The 22525-nt window shown below is 44.1% G+C and overlaps 1 non-coding gene across 1 annotated transcript; it reads right to left on the bottom strand.

Annotated features, from left to right (window-relative positions):
• Nucleotides 1-1386: 1386 nt before the first annotated feature.
• On the bottom strand, nucleotides 1387-1468 carry trnas-aga (transfer RNA serine (anticodon AGA)). Its single transcript has one exon. It is a non-coding gene; the product is annotated as a tRNA-Ser (tRNA).
• Between the last annotated feature and the right edge of the window lie 21057 nt (nucleotides 1469-22525).

Raw genomic sequence — 22525 nt, 5'->3', positions numbered from 1 at the left:
AGACCACGGAATGAGGACATGCCACAACCCAAAGGACTAGCCACACTACCAGACATCAAGAACATCTCCGAACTGACAGCCAGACTACTGCGACCACTGAGACTCTTAACAGCACACAAACCAACAGCCACACTCAGACAACAGCTTACCAGAACTAAGGACCCGATACCCAACATGAGCAAAACTAATGTACCATACAAAATCCCATGCAAGGACTGCACAAAACACGATATAGGACAAACAGGAAGACAGCTAACGATCCGCATCCAGGAACATCAACTAGCCACGAAACGAAGCGACCAACTATGCGTAGTCGCCACACACACAGACGACAAGCAACATGAATTCGAGTGGGACAACACTACTATTATAGGGCAAGCCAAACAAAGAACAGCCAGGGAATTCCCAGAAGCATGGCACTCATCCACAAACTCCAGCAACAAACACAACGACTTGGACCCAATATACCAGCCACTGCAGCGGAGAGCTGAAACTGACAACAGGAAGCGGCAAGGACAGGCCAGTATAAATGCCGCAGGAAACAACACAGAAGCGCTTCACAGGAGGCTCCCAAGAACTGAGGATGCCACCTAGACAGGGGACGAAACGTTTCCAACAAAAACTTCCAGCTCGGCGAACAGAAACACATTATTGTCTTGACTGTTCCAGAGTTTTTCATTGTCCCAGAGTCCAGATGAAGTTTGCATTCCTCACGTACGTGAGCGAGAATGATTTCAATGTCTCACATCTGTTCCTGTCCCGAGAACATCAGAGTCAATGTCCCGTCCTCTACTCGGTCCGACAGTTAACACTTCTTCATTCTCCTCTGATTCCATTTCCCAAAGAGTTTCTCAAGATTTACAAAGCTGGAGCCTAAATTATATGGTTTGCTTCCTAAACATTTTTGCAACTGCCAACTGACAATATTTTCACAGTATCTCTTCACAATCCTCTGGCTTGCACCATGTCCAAGGATGAGAAGTCCCGTTTGGTGGAGAGATTCCCGAGGCTGATGAGTTTCACTTTGGAACAAAGATGGTTAAGTGGCGATTTCCTGCGGTTGTTTCTAATGATGGGAGAGGGAGCGGTGGGGAATGAGCACTTTGACGAGCAGGAGGAAGTGTTGCCACTGACCCGAGTCAGAGAACAGAGGACAGGGATTAAAGGAATCTAATGAAAAGCAGCACTTCTGCTCAGGACGTTCAATAACAGCTGCAGAAACCCGATGTGTCGAGCAGTGTATCTGGAAACAGAAACAGAGATAATGTTTTAAATATGGAACATTTCTGATGAAGAACTCGAGTTTCCCAAGTCTAATCAAATTACCGGCCTGGTTCACAAAATAGTTTTTTCTGAACTTTGAGCGAAAAATAAAAGCATTCATAACGTAGTCAGCAGGATTCGAACCTACGTGGGGAAACCCCAATGGATTTCTAATCCATCGCCTTAACCACTCGGCCATGACTACAGACAGCTCAGGTCCGTTGAGCATTGACCAAATCAGCCGTAATCTCATTGAAATCTGCCATTGACTTGATGAGCTAAATGCTTCCATTCTCCTCTCCCACCTCTGCTGTGAATTGTAAGGTGCGAGACACCAACGTAAAGGAAGAAAAACACAAAGTTAGGAAAAGATATTTGCAGCCAAACTGAGTCAACATTATTGATTGAAAGGACAATCCCACTTTGGCAATTTGCTAGATCTCTTTGCAAACATGATCAGCAGAGCTGATCAAGAGAGGTATTGATCTGAGTGTTCTTGGACATGAAACAATCCAAGGTTAGTGACATATTCATTTCTTTTTCTGGCGAAGGAGCTGGTCTTTCCAGATGCTCACAATGAAAGAGATTTTTCCCAATAAAAGACGGCAAATACGTCCCATCTAACGCTGACACCATCGTGAGCGCTGCTGTTTCACAATACCACAGAGTCAGGGTCAATTCCCGCCTCATGCAACTGAATGTGTGGAGTTTGCACATTCTCCCCGTGGCTGCGTGCACTTGCTCTGGTTTTCTCCCATAGTCCAAAAATGTACCGGTTAGGTGAAATGGCCGTGCTAAATTGACGTGGTGAATGGAGAGGAATGCATTTGGGCTGGGGCGGATCGGTGTGGAGATGCTGGGCCGAAGGATCTGTTTCCATATTGTAAGTATTCTAATCTACGGTAATCAATGGCCAAGGTATGACACACGTTGTTCGATGTTGCATATATGACTTTTCGATTGTTTTTCTTCAAAGTTTCTTTACAATTCAAACGGGAGTGGAAGAAGGGAAATGAATGTCTCCCATAATTCTTGCCTTCTTTTAGCATTCACAGGCGGTATTTTTCCTGTACGTTTTTTTTTTACACTGTGGTTACTGTTCATGTTCTTGTAAGCTACACCGGCTGGTTTCCTCTTTCCTCAATGTTCCTCATCTCTACCCAAGCACATTTTCCATCCTTATCTCCTGAATCAAAGTAATTTCTAACCATTGCATAATTTCCACAGAAACTGGGCTTTTCACACGCCTGTGTATGTCATTTTCCAATATTAATTGATCGTTTACTGTGTTGCAATTGCGCATGTGAAGAAGAAAACAGAATAGAGGCAGGTGGTCCTGGATTTCAAACGCACGTAATTGCAGCTAAAACGCAGATTACTGCACACAATGCAATCACGGAAGCATCCACCGAATCGTCAGGAAGCACACAATAAGTACAATGCTGGATGTCATGTCAGGAACAGGACCAGAAACACAACAGAATATGTCTCTTGGGTACTATTTTGGACGTTTTTTCTCAATCAGCTATCATGTTTTACATATGTTCCATCGGGAGTTACCTCACACAAGGAAGTAACCAGTGCTGCAGACGGTCATATAATCCGAGTCCCAAGTCCCGGAGTCAGAGAGACTCAGTGCCCTGTGTGTACCTACAAGGAACAGCTGTGCATGGGGTTTATCGGGTAACTGAACTGCATGAATGCAGCTCGATGGTCGTCTGTCTGCTTCTCCTCTATAGTTTTCTGTGCAGTCCCTGCGTGCAATCTTGTCAACGACGTTTGTCCGGCACAAGATGGGCATTGGTCGCTTGTCTCAGAGAGAGGCTGTTGGTTTATGTGTTGTCATAATTCCGAGTGTAAGGAGGAATCTGGTTGTCAGTTCCCAGAAACTGACTTTAATAAATGAAAGCGTGCTTTGTAACTTGCTGCGTGGCATATCCTCGTTGCGAAGTTCGTGCACTGCAAATCACGTTGCGGGACAATCCAATTTTGGCAAATAATTTGTGTGGCAGTCACGAGTTGCCACGACCAGCTATCCCTAGTAGCAATACGGACAAATGGCAAGAACTACAAATTCGATTAGAGCAGCACAAATTTAATGTGACAGGGCAAACAGTAGGCAGACAGAAGATTTCTGGGTGGAGGGCAATCACCCAAGGTACCTTTTCATCTGAAAGTCTGTGCATCAGTAGAATCTGGGACCCAAGTAGTCTATGTTGGTTATTCATATTCCAGACAACTTGTGTTGTTCCCCGTTTACTCTGAAAGTGAATAGACATAGTTGTTTCACCGTTATTTCGAAAGAAGATCCTGCATTGAATCTGTTCGCCGCTTTTTGATGCTGTGGCGAAAAGGTGGGCAATCGCGATGTGAAACGTTGCTATACCTTCATTTCCTTCATTCCTGTCCTGGTGAGGGAGAAAGGTGATTGGCTCTCTCGATCAGATGGGGGCACCGGCGCATTGATGGCCTAATTTAATCACGGATATAATTGGAAATGTTCACTTTTAATGGTTCGTTGTTGTTCTTTTTTTTATATGATACTTGAGCACTTTCTGGGACTTGGCAATAAACTAAATCTCCAGGAGGTTTGGAATTGCCTTGCTGTTACTTGTGCGAGCGGTTCATGTCAGAGACGACTCACAGTGCCTCACAAACAGCACTTAAGCTTCGGTGTGTCTGATCATGGTACTTACTTTTCAGTTTTAATTCTGTTCCACGCTAAGAGCTCTCAGTTTTTGGATTCGCTGGAGAGCAAAGTGGGTAATGCGATATGGGAGGTATTTTTCTTCAGCCAAAATCTTTGATGGCGAATTTGGGAAAGTATCAAGAAGAATGGTCATTGGAAGCAAATATCTGGAAAACCTTCATCTCTGGATCGGTTGGGCCCATCCACTCTCCAAACAAAATAGCCAAACTCGCTGACTGAGTAACAAACATCATGCGTTTTGTTTTTGCAAATGGTGTATTCAAACCGTTGCCGGTGGCTGGAGCATCTCAAAGTTGTCGAGCATGGAAACAACTCCCGCGATCCAACTTGCCTTTGCTGAATAGATAACCGAAATTAATCCATACATATCTGCCAATAATTGTGCCTTATCTCTCCGAGGTCTTCCTGTCTGTACACCCATTCAGATGCCTTTGAAATGTTGTGTGTGCACCAGACTCTGCCACCAAATGTGGCAATTCATTTCACACAAACAACAGTTCTGTGTGAAAAGCATGTGTCCCTCACATCCCTTTTAAATGTTTCCTCTCTCGCATTAAACGTTTGCTATGTAGATTTGAACTCGCGTGTCTTGTGAAAAAGTGTTCCCTGACTATTTACTTTGTCTGTCTTCCTCATGAGTTTATTAGCTTCTGTGAGGCCATATCTAAGCAATGAAGCTCCTGGGAATCTGACGAAGCTTATTCAGTTTCGTTCTCATGTCCACGCAGTGCAAACCTTGCAATTTCTTGTAAAGGTTTTCGAAACTTACACTTGCAAGAAGTGTGTCCAGCTGCAGCACTTGTTTGACCGCGTGGTCACTCTGGAGCTGCGGGTGGACTCACTGTGGAGCATCAGCAATTCTGGAGAGTTATATTGCCTCCCAGGTGCTCAGGCGAGGGATGTCACCCATCGGCTAAAGAGCATTCAAAAAGGGGATCGTGAACAGCCAGTTGTCTTGGTGCATACAGGCACCAACGAAAAAAAAACGAGATGAGGAATTGCAGGGAGAATTCAGGGAGCTAGGAGAGAAATTAAAGAGGAGGACCTCAAAGGTAGTAATCTCGGGATTACTGTCGGTGCCATGTGACTGCCAGCGTAGAAATAAATAAAAAAAAAGGCACGAGGAACACGTGACTTGAGTAATGGTGCTGCAGGGCGGGTTTCAGATTTTCTGGATTTTGCGACCAGTTCTGGGGAATGTGGGACTAGAAGAAAATTGACGATCTACATCTGAACCAGACGGGAACGAATGTCCTTTCGGGAGTTTTTGCTACTACTGTTGGGGAGGTTTTATACTAATGTGGCAGGGGGCTGGGAACCACAAGAGTAATCAAGTCGGCAGTGAGGTGGAAACTGGAAACGCTTAGACTCAGGAAGATAGCATTAATAATGGGACGAGTACACAGAGAGCAGATGAATGCAAAAGAACTGGTGGCCTGAAATGCATCTACTTTAATGCATGGAGTATAGACAGATGAACTTCGGGCTTAGATTGGTGCCTGGGAATATGACGTTATTGCGATCACAGAGATTTAGTTGAAGGAAGGGCATGGTTGGCAACCAAATGTTCTAGGATATAGATGCTTCAGACGGGACAGGGAGGGAAGTAAAAGGGGAAGGAGTTGCATTGCTGGTCAGGGATGATATCAATAGTCCGACGAGGGAATAGACCATATTATAACTGATATTGGGGAATAAGCCAGGGCTGGTGATAGCAGTTGCTGTGGGTGATTTATTTGGCAAGTGTCCAATATTCTGTAAGTTTTAGAATACTCATTGACAAAGATGAGAGTGGGCCAAAGCTAATTGTATCAAAATTATGCAGGAGGTCGGAAATGTGGATTGGACACAGCTATTTGTAGGAAAGTCCACAGTTCATATGTGGCAGGCTTTCAAAGATAGGTTAAACATATTGCAGGATAGGCATGTCCCGATGAAGGCAAAGGATTTGGAAGGCAATATTCGTGAACTGTTGATGACAGTACAATTGTACGACTCGCCAAGAGGAACAGGGAAGCATACATAACGACTCGACAGCCAAGAACATAATGGTCCCTGGAGGAACATGGGAAGAGTAGGACAAGTCTTAAACGAGGAATCTAGGGGGTTAAAAGGGGTCATGAAACAACTTCACGCTAGCACAATTAAGGAGAATCCTAAAGCCTATTATTCATATATAAGAAGCAAGCAGGTAACCAGAGAAAGGATTGGTCCACTAAAGGAAAATGAAGGAAGGCTGTATGTCGAATCTGAGAGAGTGGGTATGATTCTGAATGATTATTTTGCATCAGTGTTCACTGAGGAGAGGAACATGATGAATGTTGAATCTCGAGTAAAACATTTGATTAGTCTGGATCATGTTGACTTAAGTAGGGAAGCTGTGTTGGGCAGGCTAGGGGTAATTAATGTGGACAAATCCCCAGGAACGGATGGGATCTATCCCTGGTTCCTGAGTGAGGTGAGAGAGGAAATAGCTGGGGCCCTGACAGATATCTTCGTGGCATCCTTCAACACAGGCGAGGTTCTGGCCGACTGGAACGTTACTCATATTGTCCACTGTACAAGAAGGATAATAGGGATATTCCGGATAACTACAGAACAATGGGCCTAACATCAGTGTTGGGAAAGTTGCTGGAGAAGGTACTGAGGGATAGGATCTATTCATATTTATAAAATAATGTGCATATCAGTGAGAGGCACAGAGTTTTTCGGGGAAGTGCCCAAGTTGATAGATGAAGGAAAGGCTGTTGATGTCATATACATGCACTACAGAATGGAGTTATATAAGGTTCCCCATGGTAACCAAATACAGAACGTAAAGTAACATGGTGTGCAGGGTGTTCTAGACAGGTGGATAAGGAATTAGTTGAGCAATAGGAGACAGAGAATGGCAGTTGAATGGAGTTTCTGGAAATAGAGAAAGATGAGCAGTAGTGCTCCACAGGGGTCAGTGTTGAGGCCACTGTTGTTTGTGATATGCATAAATAATCTGGAAGAGAGCACTGTTGGAATGATCAGAAAGTTTGCAGATGACACGAAGTTTTCTGGACGAGCAGAAAGTATAAGTGACTGTTTAAGAATACAGGAGGATAGAGATATACTGGAAAGTTGGGCGGAAAAGTGGCAGCTGGAGTTCAAAACAGACAACTGTGAGGTGACGCATTTCGGTCAGTCGAATTCTAGCTGGGGTTATACAATGAACGGAAGAGCTTTGGGAAAAAAAAGGTGATGGACAGAGAGATCTGTGAGTGCAGGTCCATTATACACTGAATTTTGCTGCACAGATGGATAGAGTAGACAAGCAGGCATATAGTATGCTTGGCTTCATTGGATGGGGTATTGAATAAAATGGCTGGCAAGTCATGTTAAAATGGAACAATACATTGGTCTGGCCACACTTAGAATACTGTGTAAATTTCTGGTCGCCACATTACCAAACGGATGTGGACGCTTTGGAGAGGGCGCGTGAAAGGTTTAAGCGGATGTTGCCTCGTATGGAAGGTGCAATCTTGGAAGAGAGGTTGAGTAGGTTAGGTTTGTTTTCATTAGAAAAAAGGAGTTTGAGGGGGACCTTTTTGAGGTTTACAAAATCATGAAGGTACAGACAGGGTAGATAGAGAAAAGTTTTATTTCCCAGTTGAAGGATTAAATACCGAGAGGTCACGCTTTCAAGGTGAGAGGTGAAATGTTTAAGAGGGATACACGCAGCAACTACTTGACACAGCGGGTGGTGGGTGTCTGGAACGCGTTCCCAGCAGAGACGAGAGAGGTAATCACGGTAGATACATTTAAGATGCGTCTGGACAGATGCATGAGTAGGTGGGGAGCAGAGGGATACAGATGCTTAGGAATTGGGTGACAGATTTAAACAGTAGATTTGGATCGGCTCAGGCTTGAATGGATGAAGGGCCTGTTCCTTGTCTGTACATTTTCTTTAGTCTTTCTTCTTAAATTATGCCAATTTCATTACAAAATTTACGAGGTCTAAGTGCCTGAAGTGAATCGATGCTGAAACACTAGTCAAAACAAATCTGAGTGATGGCTTTTGTGTGGTAGCGTGGTCGAGCGGTCTAATATGCTGGATTTTAAGCTTCAGTTTCTATCGAATCGTGGCTTCAACTACCAGCATCGTAAGTGAGCGACTGTGTGGAGATGTATGTGAGCGCAGTGTGCATGCGTGGATGCCTTTTAATTTGAGTATTTGCAGCTCCTCAGTATGCTTACCCTCTCGGTGATAAAATCAGCGACCGTCTCTGAAAACAACGCAAGTTCCTGCTGTCCGACGTATCCTCATATCCCGTCGATAACATTGGTTTTGGATATCTGCGTTGCCAGTTTCTGTATCTCAAATGGTCAGCGCAGTTGGCTGAAATGTTGGTGGTTCGAGCCCACCCAGGGAATAAGCCTCAAATATTTCAGCACAAGCATTTACCCCGACCATATATTGACATTGCAACTGGGAAAACTCATCCATGATTCACCCCAAGTCCGCAGGGAGTGAGACGTTTACACGCAGCAGAATATGACATCACTTTCTCCAAGCTCCCGATGCCAACAGAGAGCGGCCACTGCAGCTTCAATCAGCGAATTTCTGCCAAGCCATGGGAAACAACTCGTGGAAACTCCTTCCTTAGTAACAGCTCTATCCGTGTGAAAGGAGAAAAACATTCACTTTAAATTGGAATGGGCTTCAGGACATTGGAATATCGCTCCAGTCCTTGGAACATGTTATAAATAAAACTCCTGACTTGAAAATAAGAAGTGGTAAAGGTTTTAGATAGAAAGAACAAAGAAAGTTTTGATTCAGACGACTCTGTCTCGTCAGCAGATGGGAAATGCCCAACACTGTAAAAATGATTGGGTTTCTTTAGGTAATTTCCCGACTGATTTACTGTCTGCCAGAGTGATTGTAAATCAAATCAGCGACATAAAGGTGAGGGTAAAAATATGAAGATATTAAGGCTGAACCTTAAATCCCGGGACAAGTGCTAAATAGATTGTCATGCTTTGAAGATTCAACCCGAATATTTTCATATGAAGTGATTTACAGTCACTCTGGCAGACAGTAAATCAGTCGGACAATTGCTTTGAAGGAATAACTGAAGTGAAAGGTGTGAATGATATTTTTGTGATGAGGAGGAATGAACTGGATCCTAACAAATTGCTAACAAATTGCTGATGAATTATGCTCGCAAAGTAATAGCAAACTAATCCACAGTGCACCGTGCTTGGTTAGCTCAGTCGGTGCAGTGTGAGATGCATAATCTGAGGGTGGTGGGTGCAAGTCTCACAATGGGCACTTTCACTGCTTAATACAATTCCGGCTCTCCATTCCACGTGCAGTACTGCAACACTTCGCAGTGGAATGTTCTTGCTGCTTTCATTGTCCGCCTGCTTTTGATCACACGTCGGTTTCTGAGTGAACACTGTTTCCATTTTACTGGAGGCGCCAGAGACAACTTTATCAGTGCAGCCGAAAATACAATGAATGATGTCCGTTTCAAAACGTGAGGTTCAAAACCAACCGTGCACAACCCAAAGTGTTCAAAGGCATGGAAAGCGAATGGCCACTTGCTAGGGGTCTGGCAGATACGGATCAATGTCACATGGGTCCTGAACCAATTTTCAGTGATTCAGATTGTTCTGATGGAAACCGAAGGGAACGCTCCCTCAACGTTTTGCAATTTTTCTTCTTGTGTTTAACATAATGAACAGTATATTGTCAGCAACGAGGGGGGAGGTGAGGCAAGATCGTGAGGTTTCAGTGTGGGACATAGACACAGTAAGTCAAATATCCCCAGAGCATGGGAGAGCTGTTTGGTCCAGGATCACTGCCATCTTCTCTTACTAAACCAACAAATGAAATTACTGGAAAATCTCAGCAGTTCTGGTAGCATCTTGGAAATATAAATCGATTTAAGACTTCGAGACTAGTGACACTTCTTTTCCATGTCCATCTCAACCTGCTTTTGCACACTCTTCCTTTTTATTGAATGTCTCCTGACTTCCAACTTTATATTCAGCTTCTCTTGTATTACTTCCTCTCCAACCATTTTCCCAGTCTCCAATTTTGTATCAGAACTTTTCCATCTTTCACATTGCCCAGGAATTCGAACTGAACAAATAACTCTGTTTCTATTTCCTTAGATAGCAGATGGCCAGAGGCTGGAAGGCAGTGGTGTTCCGAAAACTCATTTATGATTCACCCCGAGTCCACAGGGAGCAAGACGTTTACACGCAGCAGAATACGACACCATGTTCTCCAATCCCCCGATGCCAACTGAAAGCGGCCACTGCAGCTGCAATTAGCGGCTTCCTGCTAAACCCTGGAACACAGCTCGTGGAAACTCCTTTCTCATTAACTACTCTTCCCATGGGAAAGGAACAAAGCTTCCATTTTAAATTGGAAACGGCTTCAGGAGATTGGAAGGTTGTTTCTGTTTTAGAACGTGTTATAAACAAAACTCCTGTCTTGAAAATAAGAAGTGGTAAACGTTTTAGGCAGGAAGAACAAAGAAAATGTTGATTGTGAGGACTCTGCCTTGTCGGCAGATGGGAAATTCCCAATACTGTAAACAGAAATGATTGGGTTTCCTAAGGTAATTGTCCGACTGATTTACTGTCTGCCAGAGTGACTGGAAATCACTTCATATGAAAATATTCGGGTTGAATCTTAAATGCCGGGACAAGTGTTAAAGAGATTGTAATGTTTTGAAGAAATAACAAAAGTGAAAGATGTGAATGATGTTCTTTGTGATTGGGAGGAATGAGCTGGATCTTTGTAAATTGCTGTGCCAGGTGAATTCTGCTCAGAATGAAATAACAAACTAATTCATCGTGTGCCAAGCCTGGATATCTCAGTTCGGTGCAATGTGATGTGTTTAATCAGAGAGTCGTGCGTCCAAGCCCCATAATAGGCATTTTCACTGTTTAATAGAGTTCCAGCTCTTCGTTCCACATGCAGAATTGCAAGCTAACGCTGGTAGAGCATTCTTGTTGTTTTCGCTGACACATATGTCCTCCTGCTTTGATCACATGTCGGTTTCAGAGTGAAAACTGTCTGCACTTTACTGGAAGCGCCAGAGACAACTTTATCAGTGCAGCTGAAAATACTATGAATTATGTCCATTTCAAAACGTGAGATTCCATTACATCCGTGCACCAACCAAAGTGTTCAAAGACACAGAACGCGAATGACCATTTGTTAGTGGTCTGACAGAGACGGCTTAATGTCTCATGGGTCCTGAACAAAAATTAACTGATTCAGAATGTGCTGATGGAACGGAACGGAGGTCTCCCTGAACGTTTTGCAATTGTTCTTGTTGTGTGCTCATGTAAGTTTATTAAATGAACAGTTTATTGCCAGTAACGAGGGTGGGGGTGGGAAAGGATTCTGAGGTTTCAGTGTGGGACAGACGTGATCTGATCGAGCGGGTAAGTCAAATACTCCCAGAACATGGGAGAGCTGATTGGTCCAGAATCACTCCCATCTTCTGTTTCAGAATCAACAAATGAAATTGCTGGAAAAGCTCAGCAGGTCCGGTCGCATCTTGAAAATGAAAACCAAATGAGATTTCGGGACTGGTGATACTTCTTTTTCCATCTCCATGTCCCTCTGCCTTTCTGCAAACTTCCTTTTTATTGAATATGTCCTGACTTCAAACTTTATATTCAGCTTCACTTTTATTGCTTCCTCTCCAACCATTTTCCCAGTCTCTAAAATTGTATCATGCTTGTTCTATCTCTCACTTTGCCCGGGACGTCCAACTGAACAAATAACTCTGTTTCTATTTCCTTAGATACCAGATGGCCAGAGATTGGAAGACATAGGAGGACGGTTAGCGCTTTCAGAATATCTAGTCTGCTCCGCCATTCTTAATCCCATTCTCCAGTCCTCTCTCTGAACACTTACTTCCCAGTCTTAGGATCCAGTCTTTTTCCCAGTCTTTTTGGGTCTAATCCGTCCCAAAGCCCTCCACATGTGTTGGGAGCTGTTACACCATGTCTACATGACATCAATCTCAGTTTCAGTGATTCTCGGCAAACAAGAACTGTTCTGAGCAGCTCGATCGGGTCTCTGGCCCCACTGTGATCCTGCGGGGGAGCAGTAATCATCTTCATCTCCTTCGGAAAGGATCGACGCTTCAAAAAAACGGACAGAAAGAAAGATAGGCTTGTGTGTCAAGATATGTGGAGGTAATTGCTTTCTGACCTGGTCAGTAAACCTTACTCTGTATATCCCCGCCCATTCTAGCTGTTGTGGTGAAAGGGAATACAAGTAAAATTTATTACCATCTACGCTTTTATTCGATATGTATTCTTCCTTGTTCTGAATATGCAGGGAGTTTCCAGCACTGATGGTCACCATTTCTAAGAGTGCATGCCGCGGGCCCTGATCTTTTCTGGAGAGTAGCAGTATCAGTTTGTGCGAAAGTGGCCCAGTAAAAAGCTTAGAAGAAACATTGTTGTTCCCTCTTTCCGGGCGACAGTCTTTCATATCATGAACGATGGGGATTTATTGCATTCTCATCAGCAAACCTTGTTTTGTATTTACTCGCCCAATACTACTGTAGCGGTGAAAAGAATATAATTCCGAATACCTGCTGCGTGAATTTCATTTTCAAACTTCTATTCGCAGTGGTCCTTCATATGTGGTGATGTCTATATCACTGCTGGCCATCCTGTTTAAGAGTGCCATTACATATGTTCCTCTGTCTTGGCGCTGCAGGGAAAATTGTCTGCGCCGTTTCAGCCAATATTTCTTGGATATTTCAACATGGTATTCTTTATTTTTCAATCATGTCCTCTTTAAGGACACAGTTACCAGGCACTGATCCTTTCTGTAACAACAGTACCGCATTTGCTTGACATGCGAAGGTGGCCTGGATCAGTAACAAGGAGAGCATTCATTTCCTTCTGTCACAGCGAACACTGGATTCATGATGTTAATCTCTGTCAAATGCATCCGAAAATGTGCTGTGAAAGCTTCATTTGAATGCTGTCTGGCGTTTCTCAACGTGTGTCAACCAAAACCAGAAATCCTCAATCATAGTTTGGAGCAGTTCACATATTCGAGTTTCGAAGCAGCAGACACGGATACAGTTCATTCATTCAACAACAGGAATGAAAAGATTTACAGGCACAGATGAACTATCGACTCTTGTTCTCATACTGTTATTAATATTACCGTGTGGCCTGAAGTCTAAGCCATGTTGTAACTGAAAATGAGAAAATCACAGACAGGCTGCCGAATGACACAGCATGTATTTTGTTTTCTTGTTCTCACAGAGTTCCAGGAAAGTATGACAGCGAGGGAGAGAAATGCAAGTCAAGTGCAGCTCTGGTGAAACACCTTCTGTCTGATTCAGTCATCAACAAGAAACGTGAATGCAACTACAGTGGGAGACCTTTTCACAACTCGAACAAAGAGCAATCACGAACAGCGACCACCTCTTTGACATCTCAGATCGCCTTTGACCTTCCCTGAATATATATAGAAACTAATTTTTTTACACCTCAAAGTGAGAACTGTTTGATTTACCGACAATAAGTGAGTTACATGTCGTTGATTCCCACATAGGTTTCCAACTCAGCTTGCAGCCAGGTGGCAGTTGCTCATGGCTCTGCTGGATAATGCACTATTATGGAGAAATAAAAGGAAAGTTGGAATTCTCATTGGCTCTGGGTTTCTAATAATCTTGCTACCTGTTCTGCCATTCTCGGATTCCAGTGCTAAATCAGTTTTTCAGTTCATCCGAGATGCAGGAGAGTCGGCGTTTCTGGCAGGAGCAGAATTCATCATCTCCAGTGATCACTTTATCTGAGGAGAGAAAATGAACAAAGTTTCACACAGCGACTAATCGGAATTGCATTCCGTTTCAGCATGGTAGCATGTATGGGCTAGCAAATTCAAAGCCAGATTTGCTGATGAGAACAAAAAGCACGACCGCTCAGATAGAGCAATTCCTTCCCACCGCTGATTCTGCAGAACTGGTGCAGTTGCTGTGAGTATGCTGCAGGGTATCATCAGGTACATGCTCTTGGGTTTCCGGTTTTGGCCTGTGTGCTCGCGTGGCTGAGCAACCTGAGACTCTGATTTCAGATTCCACTTCTTAAGAAGTCTTGTGTTTGCATCCCTGCGCGGCCACGTGTGATAATGGATTAAGCTGGCAACGTTTTGTAGGGATGAGTTTTGTTAAAGTTGAACAGAAAAAAAAGCAGTCATTTCTTCTAAGCCGGTTGTGATGTGGCACAGCAGAAAACAACCAACATGTCAGTGCCCATGTTTTCCCCTTCTGCTATAGTTATCACGTTCCCCGCCAGCTCGAAATGCCACCAGCAGAATATGCGACTCAAAAACAGGCTGCGCCAATCTTTCATATTCCAGACAATTTGCATTTTTCACCGTTTCTCTGAAAATGAATGTTAATGTGAAATTAGGTTCAACATTGAATCTGCTCGCAGTTTTCTGTTGTTGCGAAAATGAGGAAAATTGCGATATGAAACTTGGTTACTTTTCCCTAATTTCCTTAATTTCTGTCCTGATGAGAGAGGCTGGTGATTGGTCCTCTCGATCCGATGGAGACATCAGCCCAATTGTTAACCTCATCTAATCGAGACTGTAACTGGTAATCTTCACTTTTCATGGTTCATTGTTAGTCAGTTCTGATTCATGTTACTTGAGCACTTTCCTGGAAGTATTGGTGCACTAAGGCGCCAGTACGTTGAAAGCACCATTTGGAATTGCCTCGCTGCAATTTGTGTGAGCAGCTCATGACCCAGACGACTCGCTCTGCCTCACAGACAGCATTTATGAGTCCGTGTGTCTGAAAATAGGTTCTCTTTGTCAGTTCTGCTTCTGTTCATGAGTTGTCAGTTTTTGGTTTCGCTGGAGAGTTGCGCGGGCAACATGATTTGTGAGGTATTTTCTGCAGCCAAAATCTCCCACTGAGAAGTTGGGAATGTGTCAAGAAGAATGGTCATTGGCAGCCTAATACCAGAAAAAATGATTCGTTGCTGGTTTTAACCGTAGCAGCCTGAGGGAGTTATCTCAAATGGGAGAGTACTCGCTTTGCATGTGAGAGATTGCGGGGTGGCTAGCTGCGTTCTCCATCCCATTTTAGGGCGGCACCGTGGCTCAGTGGTTTGCACTGCTGCCTCATAGCACCAGTGTTCCACGTTTGATTCCTGTGCGTAGTTTGCACATTCTCCCTGCGTCTGCGTGAGTTTCTTCCCACACTCAAAAGATGTGCGGAAAAGGTGAATTTGACATGCTAATTTGCCCATAATGATCGGTGCATTAGTTCGAGGGAAATTGGTCTGGGTGGGTTAGTCTTTGAAGGGTCGGTGTGGACTAGTTGTGCTGAAGTGCCTGTTTCCATACCGTAGGGAATCTAATCTAACCATCTTCCTGAAAACCAGCCCAACGCACTGACCAAGTGATGAGTGCCGATTCAAACTGGTGATCGCCACTGCAGCATCTCCGAGGGGCTGAGCCCGTAAACAACCGCTGTATTTGTCAAATTTTCAAGTTTATTCTTTTTCAACTTTCTTGTCTGTATACAGATCAATATGCCTTTGAAATGTTGAGAGTATACCAGACTCCACCACTAAATCTGACAACTCATTCCAAACACGCAAGTCATTCTGTGTGAAAAACACAATGTACTTCAGATCCCTTTTTAAATTTTACCACTCTCCCCTTAAAACAGTGTTCCCTTGTTTTGAACTTGCCTGTCTTGGGAAGAAATGTTCATTGACCAATTACTCTACCGTCTCCTTCAGATTGATATAAACCTCTGTGAGCCCATCCCTCAGCCCTCAAGCTCCAGGGAAAATTTTCACATCCTGTTCAGCTTTACGCTACAGTCCAAACACTGCATGCCTTGCAACATCCTCAAAAATCTTATCAAACTTACGCCAAGTTCGCCATTGAAAGTGTGTGTGGGTAAGTGCCTGAAGTGAGGCGATGCTGAAACACTAATCATGAAAAACGTGTTTGCGGGGGTTTGTGTGGCAGCGTGGCAGAGGTGTCGAAGGAACTGTCTTTAAACTATAACCTCGATCCAGTCATTGATTTGAATTCCCACCACGACCAGAACCACAGGTGAAGTCGGGAACTCTGTTTTTCATGAAAGACCTATAAACATTGAGATGTCAGGATTTGTTCCCATATTCGGCTGTTTTTTGACAGGAACTTTCACTAACTAAGGCTGAGGGACTGCCCAAGCTCAACGAGTCAAAGCTGTGCGTGCATTTACTTGACTATTCGAACACAGGAACTCGGACTCATTTTTTGTGTGTTTCACAGTTACTCGGTGTAAATTTAAAACAGCCTCTGGTTATGTAGAAGAGTTCAAAGCTGGAGATTCTCCACTGAAAATGCACAGAAAGAGGCAATCTCTTATTGCTTTTGTTGTAAACTGATAACTTAGACTGTTTAAACTGACAGGGTAACGCGGATCCATCCGTCCTCTTGGGCACCTTAAACCGCGTTAATATCCGCAAAGGTAAACTCACACTAAGAGGAATGGGCTTATTGTAGTGAATTGTTAAGGAGTGGTGTGTGAGTCAGAGTGAATAGTGGTCACTAAATACTGACACTGACATTGAACGTTGCAACACCACCTCCTCACTCACTTGCTGTCTCATGCCTCCCAGTCATCATTGCCTTTCACATTTTCCTCTCGTCCGTTCCACTTCTCAACTTATTCCCGACAGCTTGCAAGTGTTCCCTTAGAAACTGCAGCTTTAGGAAACGTATTACTGGGATAAAGCCATTGCTCAATGTGATGGGATGCACCGTCAATCCCTAATTACTCGAGTGATTGAGATTTTGAGTTACTCCGCATAACCCTGGATGTCCTCAGTAGCGGGGTACAGGTATGATGCCATGAGGCAAGGGTTCAGACGGAGTGACATTGAAGGAACAGCGAAATATTTTCAACTGGGAAACGCGAGAACCTTGGAGGGGTAATTGCTGTGATAGCTTTCGCTTGTATTTGCTGCCATTGTCCTTCCAGACAGATGCTGATCGATCACTGAATTGTTCTGGCAGGATCCGTGTGTGTGTTCTGGGTGCAGCCAGGATTTAGTTTCCATTCGGATAATTCACAAGAAGAGAATTAAATCTACATCTCCTAACTGAGAATGAAAGCCTGTTTTCGCAATGCAAAATCAGACTCGTCTGCAGGGATGTCCATTGACACTGCAGAAGCCTTTCGGACCTGTACAAACTCTAGTGCCTGCTCTTCACGCCATAATCGTCTTCGTCTGCAGTGTTTCTCTCTCCATGTTTCCAAGTCGGTTCATATTATCACCCTTGGTTTCAATGTGAAGAAAGCAATGCTGTGATAGTCTGATGTTGTTCAGCAGATATACTGCAGCAAGTTAGGTAAAGACTGATGCAAACACGAGCTCGTTTTGAGCTGCGCTGATGTTTTGGCAGCAAGAAAGGCATCGTTCAACTCGCCTCATTCCGGATGACGGTCTCGAAATTACCAGTGGTTTCTCGCTGAATTAGTTCAGGCTCTGGAATGTAAAATACTTCAAATATGAAAGTACAGCGAAAGGTAACGGTTCACAGAGTGGGGAATTCCAAGTGAAACAGTGACGGTGACTATGTTTGCTGATTTTTCACCTTGTGAATGCTGTTTCCCTGATGTGGACGTTTACATTCCCTATAGACAAACTGTCACAGCCAAACCTGGTCTTTGGATCAGTGACGGAATTGGTACATGCCTGACGTCGAGTTAGGGGATTGTCGGTTCGCATTTAAAATCACGAGGATGTAGCGTGCTAGTCTATTCCTGTTGTCTGTCAGGAAAGGAAGGGTTTGGGTTTTCGAATTTACAGTTTCTTTCGTCCACTTCAAATTCTAGCTCAGATCAACGTCTCTCATTGTCTGTAGAACTGGCGTTGGTTTAACCAAAAGCTGCCTTTTGGCGGTTGAACTTGCATGTTGGAGCGGACAGCTGAAGTGAAGCACAAGGAGCTGGTCAAATCCTGAGAACTCTGCCACTCTCGGGGAATGTGTCTGTGCGTCTCTTTCTGTGGGAGACACGACGTGGGTAATAACACAGTGTGACTATGTCAAACTTCAATCCCATTGTTGTGTCATCTAAGATCAAAGCGAGAACCTCACTGCCATTTGCACTGGAAACATCAGAAGACATAAGGTTATGGACCAAAGCTGGAAACTGGGAATAGAATAGATGAATGTCTTTCAACCAGACTGCACCATGGGCCAAATGGGATTTTCTGTTCTGCAAAACTTGAAGACAAGTAGAAAACAATCTGCAGTGAAACTGATCAGTAATTAAAGGGAAAAGCCATTTCATTGAGAATACGTGCAAGAGCGTCTGTCTTCATTCCGTGTAATGTCGTAGTTAGGATTTGGAACTCTAACCGCCATAGTGTTGGTTCTATTCTCGAACAGGGAATGAATGTTTTATTGCGCAAATATATCGTGGTACCAGTATTTCTTACCACTGGTCCGTACCTGGTAATGCTTGGTCTTGTGCCAGGTTATCAAAAATCCAAAAGATGCAGGTTTTGGAAATCTGAACTAAAAAAGAGAATTGATAGAGAAACCCGCTACACCTGGCAACATCTGTGGAGAGAAGCACATTTTTTTAGATGGACAGGAAACAAGTTAGTTATAGATTTCTAGATTATACTGTTGGGAAAATGATAATTTTACCTGTCGAATTAGTATATTTATCAAAATCACTCTTGAGCTTACAAACGTCGAATTTACAATCTTAAAAGGACTTAATCAGCTGTCATGCTACTTTCATTTTCCTGAGCTGGTGGAAGGCTATGTTTTAATGGCTACATTTCCTTTTGCTTTCTGGTATTTAGCAGTCACGCTGAATGGAGAATTGTTTCTCTCAGTGTCTGCCTCAATATGTGTCTTTGTTTTCTTCTATATGTGTCTCTGTATTCTCCTGGGCCTTTTTCACATTCTTCGACTCTCTGGCTGTCCATATCCCTCATTTCCCATTTCTGCTCTTGAAACGCCTGACAGGCTTTCTGACTCCTGGCTGGCGTCGGTCGAAGTAGTCTCACATTCTCTGGATAATGCGCCTGTCACTTCGACCTGAGGCAAGGAGACATTTCTTCCTCAAAATCTAAAGACCCTTTCGATGTTAAAGTTGAATTCCTTATCCAACAGAAAAAGAAAGTAATCACATGTTAGTTGAAGAAGAACAAGGATGCATTTACTGTTGGTGTACAACCAATGAATGGTGACAGCAGAGAATGAGGGTGATCATGTCGTGGTGTCAGTGCCATTACCACAACATTCCCCGGGAATGCTGCAGTGTCTCCTGCCTCACCAATTAATTTCCAAAAAACTGGGAATGAAGGAATGAGAAGAAGATAATGAGAAGCAGAAGTGCTTGTGGAACTGCGGGAAGAATCTCCAGGTTAAAATAGTAGTTAAATAGAGCAACATACACTACTGGATTTAAACCTGGAAAATGAAGCTGGAACGCGAAATCAGAATATACAGCAATTCAAACAGGACACTCAGTGTCTCGATCAGCAACATAATATTTGCGAGAAATAACGAGCTTTCAATACAATGAGCAGGCATCAGTGTGATGGGAGGTGCTTTCACCAGCTAAGCCACGGCGCCACGTTAAAAGCCAGATTTCTCGTCCATATGTGCAATGCCTGAACCACTTGATCACAGGAATTGGAAAACGCGTTTTCTGTATTAGCGTTGCTCAGTATGAATGGCAATCAAACTCTGCTTGTGCAAAAGCAGACATTTCAATGCCCCACTGAAAAGGCACAGAAAAAGATAGCATCCTCTTGCATTGGCATCCAACAGATATTTTCATCTGTTTAAACTGACAGAATAAAGAGGATGTGTTCATCTCCTCTCGCGTCCCATTAACCACGTTAATACACACGCAGGGATTTTCAAACCAAAATGAACAGGCTCATTGTTGTGAATTGACAGCAGTGGTGTGTGAGTCATTGCGAACAGTGAGCAACAAATGCTGAACCAATAGCACTGACACTGAGCTTTGCACCATCAGCTCCACACTCACATCTTGTGTCATGTCTCCTCGGCATCAATGCATTTGACTTTAGTTATTCTACCCTGCACCTCTCCTCAAGTTATTCCCAACCGCTTGCAGTGTCGAATTAGAACGTGCAATTATTAGAAATGCATTTCTGGGACACAGTTGTCTTTCAATGAGATAAGATTCACTGTCCATCCCTAATTATCCCAAAGATTTAGGGGACGAGTTACTTTTGTTAACTCCTCAAATTCTTAATATGGAGGTACTGACAAGAAACCGCTAGAGATGGAGTTCCTGGATTGCGGAAAGCAGACCGACCCCAAACTGCTAACGGAACTCACCCAGGGAAGAGCAGACGGACCCCACTCTGTCAATGTAACTCAACCAGGGGACAGAAGTCTGACATCACACGATCAATGTAACTCAACGAGGTAATTATGGCCTGACCGCACTCTGTTAATGTAACTCAACCAGCGAATAGCAGACTGACCCAACACTTTATATGTAACTCACCCAGCAAATGGCAGACTGACACGACTCAGTCAGTATAATTTACCCAAGAAAGAGCAGACTGATGCCACTCTGTCAACGTAACTCACTCAGAGAAGTGCAGGCTGTACCCATTTTGTCTCTGTCGCTCATCCAGGAAAGAGCAGGCTGGTCTGATTCTGTCGATGAAACACAAGCAGGGATTCGAGCCTGACTCCACTCTGTCAAAGTAACTCACTCAGAGAAGAGAAGACTTATTCCATTCTGTCTACGTGAATCGAAGACAGTAATGAAACCACACTTGCTGTTAAACTCAGACAGAGAAGAGCAGACTGTCACGACTTTGAGAAAGTAACACGCCCATGGAGGAGCAGACTGACACCACTCTCTTAACGTAGCTCACCCAGGGAAGAACAGACTGAGTGTATCATTTGCGTATGTTGCTCTACAAGAGTCATTGTTCAAGTCCAGCATCAAGGTACACTGGGAGATACCCAAAAGTAGTCTCCCCCGATTGGTGTAAATACACGTTTCTCCCCTGCAATCCACTATCTGGAATGCTATGGTCGGTAGCGTGTCAGGCTTGAGGCTGTAGTTAGCCTGGAGTTCGGGTGGTGACACGAGATTTGCCCAAATTGCCCCCCACTATCAAGGTCAGGCTAGTCGCCTCCCATGGAAGCAGACAGCTGGTATTTCTCGCCAGGCTCTCAGTAATTTGCTGGGCAGACGACCTTTGGGCTGTGTGCAAACATATCCAACAAGTGTAGCCAACGTCTAATCTCTCGTTTTGTCTTATGACCAAAGCACATGCTCTGTTCCCTTCACATCTAGCAATGGCCCTTCGCAGCTCCCAACCTACTGGCGTCGCAGTTACGCCATTTAACTCCAGCAGGCAAATTCCCCTCCTGCTTTAAATTCGCTCTCTCGCCACGGCCGTCTCCCTTCGGGTTCGGGTGTGTCATTAATGACCTTTGCCCGGCTTGGGGTTAGCTCAATGATCTGGTTTGATTGGTTGCCATGCCCCACTGCTCCTATCGTCTGTCGTACATTCTGCACTGCATCTCGGGGGGCGGGGGTGGGGCGACTGCACCACTATATTCACCTGTCTACAGATGTCGGAGAAGGATCTATCTATTCCACACCACGAGACTCCCTCATTGCTCTTCTGAGTCTTACTTTGCTCATAGAATATCTATTTCCCATGTCAGGTGCCCCTTTTGCCGTGGTGGTTACTACTGAGTGCCAGTCACCGGCGTGGCATGGATCCCTGCACAAATCGTAATTATCGAATTTATAGTCGTCGTTGTTGCTGAACGGCTATGGGTCGAATGTAAAGATCCACTTCGTCCTGTCAGTTAAGATTACCGTCAGCTGCTGCATCCCAGACGCCCCTGCCCTGATGAATATTCCTATCAGGGCGCTTGCCAACAGTGTGAACTGGGGAACCCCACATTTGCTTAAGTCTTCTAATAAATACTTGCTCTAAATTGGTTTTGGTGTTGTGCGATGTCTCGTCAGTCCCAGCTGCAAGTTTGTAATGGCTGGCGTGTATCCACGTGGCTGTTTTGGCGATCTTAACAGCTATCTGTGCTGTAAGGCGTACTTGAAACGGTCCCAGCCACGTCTTTGCCTTCCTGTTTTCCCTCCTGAAGTCTTTCGCCACTATTCATGCTCCAGGTTATAGATCATGCATCTTCCCTTCTGCTGACTGGGGTAGTACTGTCTTCACTTGATTCTGTATTTGGGACAGAAGTGTAGAGAGTTTCATGCAGTAACACAACATCTCATCCTCACAGTGGCCAGTTATTTGGCTTCCCTTACATCTCGGGACAATTCCTGTGTTTGGGGCCTACCAAACAAAATCTCAAACGGTCTAAGATTAATTCTCCCTCTCCTCCTAGATCTCATACACATTAGCACAATTGGAAGTGCCTTTGTCCATGCCATCCCTAGTTCCTCACAGCATTTTGTCAATTTATTTTTTAAGGTAGAATTTTCTCTTTCCGCTGCCCTACCGCTCGTTTGG

The sequence above is a fragment of the Chiloscyllium plagiosum genome, unplaced genomic scaffold (genome assembly GCF_037043375.1).
Source record: "Chiloscyllium plagiosum isolate Xiang-an unplaced genomic scaffold, Cpla_swu_hap1 HiC_scaffold_42, whole genome shotgun sequence".
Lineage (NCBI taxonomy): Eukaryota > Metazoa > Chordata > Chondrichthyes > Orectolobiformes > Hemiscylliidae > Chiloscyllium > Chiloscyllium plagiosum.
This window is presented reverse-complemented; position numbering and strand designations above follow the sequence as displayed.